This window comes from Rhamphochromis longiceps, linkage group LG6, assembly GCF_057381845.1.
Source record: "Rhamphochromis longiceps isolate RC_006_pf linkage group LG6, R_longiceps_female_GT1.1, whole genome shotgun sequence".
NCBI classification, from domain to species: Eukaryota; Metazoa; Chordata; class Actinopteri; order Cichliformes; family Cichlidae; genus Rhamphochromis; species Rhamphochromis longiceps.
Window position 1 is genome coordinate 33,451,924 of NC_140562.1, and position 11,155 is coordinate 33,463,078.

Consider the following 11,155-nt stretch of genomic DNA (forward strand, 5'->3'; position numbering starts at 1 on the left):
GTATATTTTCTAAGTTCACTATTTTGTCATGTGTTGAGAAAAACACAGATTTAAAAATTACATGGTCTAATATTTACATTTAGCATATAACTGCAACATGCTTTTTTTCGTTTTTTTTAACGACTCGAAAGGACTTGAAATTCAAAGTTTCAGACTTGTGACTTGACTCGGACTTTTACACCAGTGACTTGAGACTCGACTCTGACTTGCCTGACATTACTTGAGACTTGACTTGAGACTTGAGGATAAAGACTTGAGACTTACTTGAGACTTGCAAAACAATGACTTGGTCCCACCTCTGCAGAATTCATAGCGCAACCCTGCTCAGTTTCCAACAATGGCGGCAGCTAGTTTTAATATTACTCTTATTTTTCTTTCTGGGTCACAAAATAAACGTTTAACATATTTTCAGGCGAGAATGTGACTGTGTAAATTTCATTTTCGGAGAAAATGCAGTGGTTACCCACCAGCTCGATAGCTAGCCGGGGTTCAAGGTGAGAACACCGGACTCCCGGCAAATCGTTTTCAAACCCACCGCCGTCTTTCGCTACTCAGGTTAAACATGATATATAAGTCACTTAGATAACTTAAAAATGTTATTGTTTGGCTTTTTTCAGTATTTTATTTGTTCCTGAGTATATTGGTTTGGCTGAGATTAAAGTTATGGTTATTACACCGCTGAATAAACGTCAAGCAGACAACTGATTATCAGAAGTGTGAGATGCTTGAGAATTTACTCCGGTGTCCCGTTTTATTTTAGATAGCAAGAAGCAGAGGGCTGAGTTTATTAAACTCCACCGAAACAATCTGCAAATTTCATTAAAATTCAATAAACTATCATCTTGTCTTTATTTTTAGTTAGCACATACCTTAAACACTTCAAGCTGTAAGCTAATGATAGTTATATAAGAGCAGATGCATGCTGGTGCAATAAGCCGAACGTTTTACGTCCAATGGATGCATGATCTGATTAGTTGACTAATTGCAAAAATAATCGGTGATTAGTCAACTATCAAAATAATCGTTTGTGGCAGCCCTAGTTACAGCTCAAGTGTTTTGTCTTTTTTATGTTTTCCTCTTTAAGTAGTATTTTCAAAGACTTCATTGCATTGTTGTATAGTTGCTGTTTATTGACATGTGGAGACCCTACAATATTACAGGATAAACCCCACCAATCAGACAGCCTCCTATGAGCAAGTGCTTGGCAAAAGTGGGAATAAAAAACTCCCTTTTAATAGGAAGAAAACTCCTGCAGAACCAGGCTTCAGGAGGCATAGTCATCTGCCGTGGCCAGTTGTGGCTGAGGGAAAAGACAAGAGAGCAGAGGGAAAAATGACAAAAGATACACATAATAGAAAGTTTAAAATGAATGATTAATGAGTAAATGCAATCGTTGTATATAAACACATGGAGAGTGAAAAAGAAGTCAGTGAAGAAGAAATGATCAGTGCATCATGGGAAGCCTGCAGCAGTCTAGACCTACTGCAGTGTAATTAAAGGCGCCAGTATACCTGCCAGAATGGTCACTTCACTCACTGCCTCAACCTCGTCTCACAGTCACTTGTTTTCATAACCTCCGTTATCAGCACAAGAAGCAACTGCAGTATTCTGCCGAATAATAGGTGTTGCCACTCAGAGAATAAGGCCGCATAAGTGCTGCTATTGTCGGAGAAGTCAAAACCGGAAGTCAAGACTTTGTCAAGTGTTTTTTTGCAAAGTTTTTTCCATAAAAGTTTTTATCTGTATGTCTCTGGGTTTCTGTACTGAATATCATTGAAATGGTGGTAAAAACCAACACGATTGTATACACATGTTTTCAATCCAGCTGTGATTGCTGTGGCGGTATGTGCCAGGTTACAAAAATCAGGAGGTGCACAACCAGCCAATGTGCCACAAGACACAGGCAACCCGGTTAGCTTAATGTGTGAATGTGTGTGTGAATGGGTGAATGACTGAATGTAGTGTGAAGCGCTTTGGGGTCCTTAGGGACTAGAAAAGCGCTATACAAATACAGGCCATTTACCATTTACCATTTACCATTTAATGGCCCCATAAGTGTTGGTTCAGTGTCACCTGATCAAGCCGTGAATATAAGTTTAATCAAATAGAACGGTAATCCTAATCTTAAAAATAGAGAGGATATTTGACTCTCCCCAAACCAAATTGGGAGTTGAATATATGATGTGTCATGATTACACAAAACCCTGTATGTGAGGAAAATATTTTTTTAATTTAATTAGTTTATATTTAATTTTACAGCCAGTTAAGAGAAGCTAATATGGAAGAAATATAGTCTCTCTTTCTACACCCAGTCAGTACTCTTGCTGCAGCATTCTGGACATATTCTGGTCAAAAATAACTCTGAGATTCGCCACAGTGTTACTGGATGCGAGGGTAATGCCATCTAGAGTAAGCATCTGGTTATACATTGTGTTTCTAACATCTTTAGGGCTGAGTTCAATAACCTCAGTTTTGTCTCAATTTATAAGAAGAAGGAAAAAATTGAAGCCTTAATCCAGACCTTTATGTCTGTAATATATAACTATAGTTTGAATAATTGGTGTTTATTATCTGTCTTCATGGAGATAAAGCTGGTCTACGTGACAGTAAAATGTATGTAGTGCCTTGTAACAAGATAAGATAAAATAATATACTTTATTGTCATTGGACAAGACTGTACAATGAAATTATGGTGCAAAGTCAGAATACCGACCTAATATTGCCTTAGCATAAATGACCCCACTATCACTGGAGTGCTGAGCCACTGCATGTACATGCGTTGCCATATTGCCTAAGGGAAGCATGTATAATGTAAATAGAAATGTTCCCAGCACAGAACCCTGACTAACGTCTGTGTACTGTAGAAGACTTCCTGATTACATGAAGAAATTGCAGTATTTACTGTCTCAGTCTCCCCCTTGTTCATCTCTTTGTAAGTGAGCAAACGTACAAATTTACATGCGGTTCAGATAATTATGAAAAAGTACATACGCAACTAAAAATAAACTAAAGCGAACTAAAGCAAAATCACTGCAATATTTGTGGATAGAATAATGAAGAAGGAAGTCTTCCAAAGTCTTCAGCTTGACCTCAGATCAGCAGCATGATGGTTGAAACTTGGACATAATTCCAAAAGGACAATAATCCCAAATACACATCAAAACTTGTCAGTAAAGTTGTATAGTGTACAATCATTCCAAATAGAAAATAATTGTGGAAATAAAAGTACACTGGTAACAAATAATGTGTCAGTGACATGTACACCTTTGTGTGTAATTGGAACCACACAGTTAAAGTCAAACTTACTTTAATCTCCTGTTAACACTATGATTTGTGCAAATGGTTCAGTAAACACTGTAGCTTGTCCCAGGCTTGTCTCCAGCACTGATGTGTATTTGCTTTTATCTTTGGCTTTATTTAAGAGGCTGCACATATTGGAAATGATTTTGCCATCCGTCATCCACTTGTTCAACCATCTGCCATTAACAGAAACCTAAAATCTGTTTGTGCCTTGAGGACAGTACTCGGTTTCTGTGTTGTAGTGCAAAGCTAATAAGATTGTGTGTCATTGGTTACACTTAACAAATAAATATGCAATAATTAATTCAGAAATTTAAAATTTACAAATGAAGAACCTTTCATGTAATAAAAAAAAGAAGCATGTTTTTTTTTATTGAAAGAATTTGTACATACCAGTTTTATAAAAGGATTTATTATAGTGACATAACCTGATAAGTGTTAAGATTAACGTGTAAAATCATTCTTTATAAGGTTTTGGAAAGCTGGTCATTTAAAAGCTTCAGTAAAATTCTAAAAGGTTACAGAGCAGTCAGAATTAACAAATGAAGACAGAGTAGTTAGGCATAGTGTCATGATAAAGATCAAAAAAAGAAACGAGTCATTTGTCAGTCTGCATTTGTAGTCTGTTGCAAACATGCACATTAATGCGTTGAACCTTTATGTGTATTTTAGATGAGTCTCTTGTTAAAACACTGCCAGACAAAAACTAACACACAATTGTTACCCACATGTACACATGCAGTGACAGTGAGACACTGAGTTACCCATCCACAGACGCACACAGCATCATACAAAATTGCCTGGAGTGTCCCAATAACAGCAGATGGTCTTTTTACTCCACCTTTCTCCCTCATTCTACTTGTCTGTGTTGTTCACTCCACCAGTCTCTTTTCAGTCTTTCTCCCTCTCTGATTTCCTTAGTTTGTCCATCTGTTGCTATGCTGCTTGGCCAACAATATTTTTGCTGTCTTTTTTTTTCTTGTATGCTCTTTTTCGTATTACTGTTTTTCTTGAGTTATGTCTCTTCTCTATTTTTAAAATGTCTTACGTCTGTCTTCTCTTCCAGTTTTACTTCTGCTGACTCTGTATGTTCTTCTTACCTCCAAAATTCACTTTGTCTTTCTTTCTTTTCAACTTCTTACAAATGATGTACACTTTCAGGACTAAATGCCTCTGTGTTTCCTATGGGAAGTTACGAGAGTTGACAAGGCCACTAGCACTGCCTTGCCATGCCACCTTGATGCTGTGCCAGGCTGTGTATTTGTGTCTATGTGTGTGCCCTGTGGACTAAGTAAACATCACAAGTTTGTGTGTTTGTCTGTGTCTATGTGTGTGAGTGTAGTATGTGTGTAATCGGGTTGACAGGGTTGGCAGCAGGCCCTTGCCACCTTGTCTGTATGCCAGTGTGGCTCAGCCGTTTTCAGTATATTATTTTCAGCCTACATTTGATGCTAAATTAGATTCAGAGATTATCTATCTATCTATCTATCTATCTATCTATCTATCTATCTATCTATCTATCTATCTATCTATCTATCTATCTATCTATCTATCTATCTATCTATCTATTAGGGGTGCAACGATGGTTCGGTTCGATACTTTGGTGTCACGGTTCGATATTTTTTCGATACAAAAAAATGTTCATGCTTTTTTAATTTGTCATTTATTAAAATTATAAATATATATTTTAACTCAAACGTACAGTTTTTAAATTTAATGTTGCTGAAACAACAAAGGGAAATCTATCTGATGGAGAAATCACTCATCTTTGGAAAAGAGAGTTTATTACAGAGACATGGCTCTTTCCAAAATAAAAGCTATACTATATGCTTCTTCTGGGCTATATTCTCAGCAGCATATTAAACATATCAGGTCCCCATAGGGAGAATCATGTGCTAACGGCTGTCTAAATGACTCTGGTAAAGTTTGTAGCATGCGTGTTGGCTGTTTTTGTCTGCTTCCACTTGTCTTTGCACTAGGATGATGTTGGCGTAAATGTGCAGTCATATTCGTTGTGTTCCCACTAGTGCTGTCAGCGTTAATCTCGTTGAAATGACGTTAATGCCATAACGCGGCAAATCTCCTTTAACAAGCTCTCGCGGATCGCCCCGTGCGTGGGGCTAGACGGCGTCAACACGTTAACGAGCAAACTGTGCTAACGCAGTAGTTCCCACCCATGTAATTGAGCATTGCGTGGCACATCCGACATACTGCTTTACTTTTGTCCATGGCGCGCTTACCTTCAGGGTCATACTTCACATGAAGACCAAAATAGCTCCAAAGGCCAGATCTGAATGAGGGTGGGGGAGGTTCAGTTTGCCATGTTGCAATAAGCTTAGCTTCTGTCTTGCTAGCTTACGCTGCGCTCAGTGGATCTGCGCTTGACAGTGCAGCCTAGGCACAGTAGTCGAACGCAGATCCACTGAGCGCTCAACACAGACAGCATCGTCAGAAGAAAAGTTGATCAAATAAATAAAAAATTTTGTATTGTTCAATACATATGCGTACTGAACCGAAAGCAATGTATCGAACGGTTCAATATCGATACGAGTATCATTGCACCCCTACTATCTATCTATCTATCTATCTACACAGCAAATTCAAAAGTGTTAAATGTTTTGGTGTTAATAGTCTTCTTGCAAAAGTAGAGTTAATTTTACTCTAAGTAGAGTCACATTCTTTTAATGTAACTCTGAGGTGTAAAATGATAGTAGTTAAAATCGAGTGTTAAAATGAGTGTTTCTATTTCAAATCTGGAGGTGTTACAATGGAAACATTAACTCTTGACCTCTTAACTCTGAACTCCTAGAGGGGCTATGACACCAATAGAGTAAATTCACAGACTCCGCCCCCAGCACCATAGGCTCCAATCGAAGCTGAAGTGAAGCCGTTTCAGAACATTTTGCTCTACATATTTGAGTTGTTTGCCATGCTTGGTAAGTCATTTTTTCAAAGATTGTTTCAATTGTTATTAGCTTTTACTTCTGTGGCTCTTTGGAGTTGAGACAAAGCTGTGTGAAAGGCATTAGCCATGTTGCTCGCTGATAGCATAATATTCTGTTTTAGCTAGCTGAAAGGTATTGTTTGCAGGCAAATACCACAGCCTTGAAAAAAAGCTTGCATGTGAATTTTCAGTCAAACCTTTGGTCAAATACACCTAAAACAATGTCTAGAATGTGTGTATAATGGTGCTACTTGAAGCCTGAAAACGATTTCCCATAAAAATAAAAAAAAAAACGAGCAAACAGCAGTAGCAGACGTCCTGACTGGGTTCTACGTTAGCATTTAGATCCCTCCAGAGTTTTGTGCACACGGTTTAGGTAAAAATGAAAAAGGTTGAGGTTTTACATTTAGTTCAGTATTACCTGTTGCCTGTGTCCTTGTCTTTTGGGAAAATACTTTACACAAGTAATGGCTCAAAGAGGATTCTTTTTTTTTTTTACTGTGCTGCAATTGATTACTGGATTATTTGTGGCATTAATTAGTGTCAACTAATTTTTATTCAATCTCCACATAGGATATGCTTGTGAAGATGGAATATGGGGGAGAGCAGAAGTGCGTTGAAGTTCCACAAAGGGATGAATGAAGGACATGCATATTGTATTGAAGAAATAAGTGATGAGAATGCTGTTATTTGCATTTACCAGCTCACCTATGTCAGACCTTTTGATAAACAAAATTCTAATGAAAGTGAGAACATGTACACTGTTACATCTTTCAGAAAATGTTTTGAAATTGTGGTGCACAGTTCAGAATAAATGTTTTTCAAAAACCATTGCGTCTTTTTAGTAAATGTTTATTTCCAAAAGAAATTTCTAGAAGTTCAGAACAGTAAAATTCCCGCTGTTTAGAATTAATTAGAAGATAACTCTTACGTAGTTAAACTAAAATACTCTTTTGAGAGTTAATATATAATCTCTTAACACCAAGTGTTAAATTATCAACTCCAGACAGATTTGGTGTTTAACACTAAATCAGAGTTAACGTACCAACTCTCCAAAAAGAGTTAAATTAACACTCCATATAGACACTTTAATAGTGTTGAAATCAAATCCGACAGTGTTAATTTGGACATGCTGGACTGACTATCTATCTATCTATCTATCTATCTGTCTATCTATCTGTCTGTCTGTCTGTCTGTCTGTCTGTCTGTCTGTCTGTCTTGTTCTTAGTTAGTTTCTTCTACCATATTCATTTGATTTCAACACTCTTGCAGGAGAAATCACCACAATTGTTCTAAATACCTAAAAAAATACAGGCGCAGCCACAGAAAATATTGGAAAATGAGGTGTTAAATGCCCAAACTGGTGTTCAGGCTGCTGTAATGTCAAACAGCATTTTCTCTACTCTCACATTCTGTCTCGTCACGCTTTCCTAAAATATAACACAAGTGAACCAACCAAAATGGCTCGGAGCTGAGAAGGGGAGAAAAAAAGTCTCTAAGGCTTCCTCTTTTCCTCTGCCACTTTATTTCCCATCAGCCTCTCACCCCTCTTCTTCATCTTTTTCCTTCCTTAACTCTGCTTTTTCTATCAACCCCCTTTCTCTTTTCTTTGTCCTTTTCCCTCCACCTGGCATCTTTTCTGTCTATCTCCCTTGTTCACCCTTTTCATTTGTCTCCCACTGAATCATTAATGCCTGCCATGTCATGATCTGTGTAGATGTGAGCTGCTTTCGGAATGATTATTCCTTCTTACTGTGTTCGCTTGATCTCCCACTTGCTGCTGCATATAGGCAGCACGCTCTCGACTTCTAACGCAGTTTATCATCAGACATTCGCAAAGAGGCTCAAATTAACATAAAATGACATAAATGTGCATGTAGCTGATTCAGCTGCATTCATTTTTTTGCCATCTTCATTTTTTTAGTATCATTTCATCATTTCAAACTTAAACACTTGACATTATTCTGTGTGAAAAGACACTAAGATACCAGTACTGTTTAGATCCTATTCCTAGTCTGCAAAATACCAAAATGTGTTAAGTTCAGATGCCTCCATTTTAACTATTAAAATGCGCATCCTTGCAAATTATAAACCTCTTATTAATAATAATTCACGAGGCCAGATTTTCTTTATTAGCAGAACCCTTTACAACAGGTGTTTACTACTGTAAATTTAATTATGCTGAAGCATGTGTGCAATGTTGGTGGAGCATACAAGACATGCAAGAATCCATTTTCACGGTCTTGGTAGAATGCTGGTCATTTTTAAAATCAACTTCTTTTATAAATTCATGTCTTTCCACTCCACCCAGTACAAGTGAGATGAAGCTAATTTGCTCATGTTAGTGAAATTTGGCTGTTAATATATTCTACAACAGCTACTGACTGAAAGTAACACTACCCAAGTTAGTTATAGGAGAAAAGACATATCACTCTATCGGAGCAGCTGTGGCTCAGGAAATAGATCAGGTTGCCTCCCAACTGGAGCAGCCAGTCGTCCCCGATGCATCCATCGGAGTCTGAGTGTATGTGCTAATGTTAGACAAAGCCCTTACTGTAGGTACAAAAAAAAACCCCTGCTTGCATGAACGTGTGATTAGGTGAATGAGGGTTGTAGTAAAAAAGAACTTTGAGGGCTCAGTTAGAGTAGAAAGTAATTTAACCAGTCAATTTACCATTCATGCTGTCACTGTTAGTGAAATCGTGTTTTCTTTTGTTTGTCAACATGTCAGTAACTGTAAGTGTAAATGAAAGATTGGCAGATTGAAGCAAGTTAATACAGCATAGTTTCAGTTAAACATTTCCCCACTCTAAAATAAAAAAATAAATACTTTTAAGCTTAAAACTATACAACTGAGAAAGAACATCATCATCATATTTGTCACAAAGACTCATACCACTTGTAATTGTTCAAAAAGTAGATACTTTTATTTAATTATTTCATAAATATGCTAAAACATCAGCAAATGGAAATAAATAACAATGACATCTTTGTGTCATTTTTATCTTATTGACTTACTTTATCTTGATATTATTATTTTTTTAATGAGATTTTCTCCTTTATTTATACCAATATTGACTTTGAGAGGAATAAAACATATTTTGTGCTATTTTATGTTCTTCTGTTTGAGCACATGTAACAAAATGTTGTGAAGAGTTTCACATATTGTTTTTACAGATTGCAACTGTAATTTGAGTATTGGCAAAAACAACCAGAAAGCTCCCCAAAACAGCCTGTGATGCTGGAATTTTTGATAAAATCTAAGTCAAAACTAGGAACATAATAACTAAGGTAAAAACAAAATAAAAAATACACGGTTACAAGTATAAAGGCACATTTGTGAAAAACTCACTCATTATTTTTGAGATGTGTATTTCCGTGTATTTCACTTATTTGAGCAAAATGGATAGTTTTTGTCTGGAAATCAAAGAAATAGAACATGACACAAATGATAATTATAAAGAAATGATATACATAGACTGGGAAAATTCACTTGTTAAATCCAATATTTTTCCATAAAACCTTCAGAATCACATTGAGGCTTTTAACATAAAACCTATAATAAATCAGCAGGTATCCATACTGATCATAAACTCCTGAATATTTGTTCTTAAATGACCAATCATAAGTTTGCTCTTAGCTCATGGCAGAAATGTTTATATTCAAACTGATTATGTCACACATGATCATGCATACACACTAGACGTTGTACAGTATGCAGAGTCTGGTTGAGCTGCAGTCTTATGTAACAGTTTAAAATGTCTAACAAATCTTAGCACTGCTCTGCCACTGTGAATAGCTGGAAAAGACAGAGGGAAGAGGGCTTGAATTAAGGAAGAAAACAAGGGCTGTATAAGACAGAGTGAAACCATAAGCAGCAGAATTAACAAAACATCATTATTAACATTGATAAAATGAAGTGTTACAAAGCAGAAAGTCTAGATGGAGGAGATTTCTGTTACACTGCCAGAATCCCAAGTGACTGCAACAGCAAACTTATTATTTTGATATAAAGTTCTAAAACATTTATATTTAGCATAGTCCTGAATACTCTCTGTTTCCTCTTTAATTTTCTACTACATGTTAGATTTTGGGGGGACAAAAATCCTTCCTTTGCTTAATCAAAGCAGCATTTGTTGGTCAGAACCTTGATAAGGCAGAGGATAATAACTCCAGTGTCTACAAATAGACAGTGAGAGTGTCACAAGTAAAACTGACACAACTGGAAATGACCACAGCTGAACTTGGAGAGTAGTCAAAGGAAGCGATAGAAGGATAACTAGAAGTGGTGAAAAACAAGATGCAGGAGATCGTCAAAAGCAGGAGAAGAACCTTCTGACTGGAAGAATTTGTTAACGTTAAGAAGGAGAGACAGAAGCTAATGACAAAGGTGTAGACAGCAGCAAGTTTAATATGTAAAATGAAGAAAAGGAGAGAAAGAAATGCCAAAAAAGGTGTTAGTAATTTGAAAGGATTTGTCTTTGGTTTTTATCCGTCTACTAAAAGAGAACGAAAATGCTCTCTTTCAGTCACAGGGAGCACGATACTCTTTGCAGAAATAAGAATCTCTTGTTTTTATTATCCATATATATTTATGAGCGTGGGTTTATGTGAATATCAGTATGTGTAGATTTTGTGGTGCTGCACTTTTAAAGTTGATTTTTAGTCTTCTGAAAAGTCATGCTCAGTGATTTCACATTCCTTGTCAGTGTCTTTTGTTGAAAAGTCAGCTAAATGTCAGCTTAATGTGTTACTTTCTGAGATGAATGAAGAAATATATGCTTTAACGGCAGCTATTGCCGAGTTTTAAGGTGCCATGTGCATGTGCGAGTGTTGAATGAATGTGAGTTTTCTCTGCATGACTTGCTGTCTGTCTTCCCAATTAAGCTCCTGTGTTTTTTCCTACACTCT

General features: G+C 36.7%; 1 long non-coding RNA gene across 1 annotated transcript; it reads left to right on the forward strand.

The window, feature by feature from the left end:
* Positions 1–6,118: 6,118 nt before the first annotated feature.
* On the forward strand, positions 6,119–7,075 carry LOC146668403 (uncharacterized). Its single transcript, XR_014911991.1, has 2 exons — positions 6,119–6,236; positions 6,818–7,075. It is a non-coding gene; the product is annotated as an uncharacterized LOC146668403 (long non-coding RNA).
* The last annotated feature ends 4,080 nt before the right edge of the window (positions 7,076–11,155 follow it).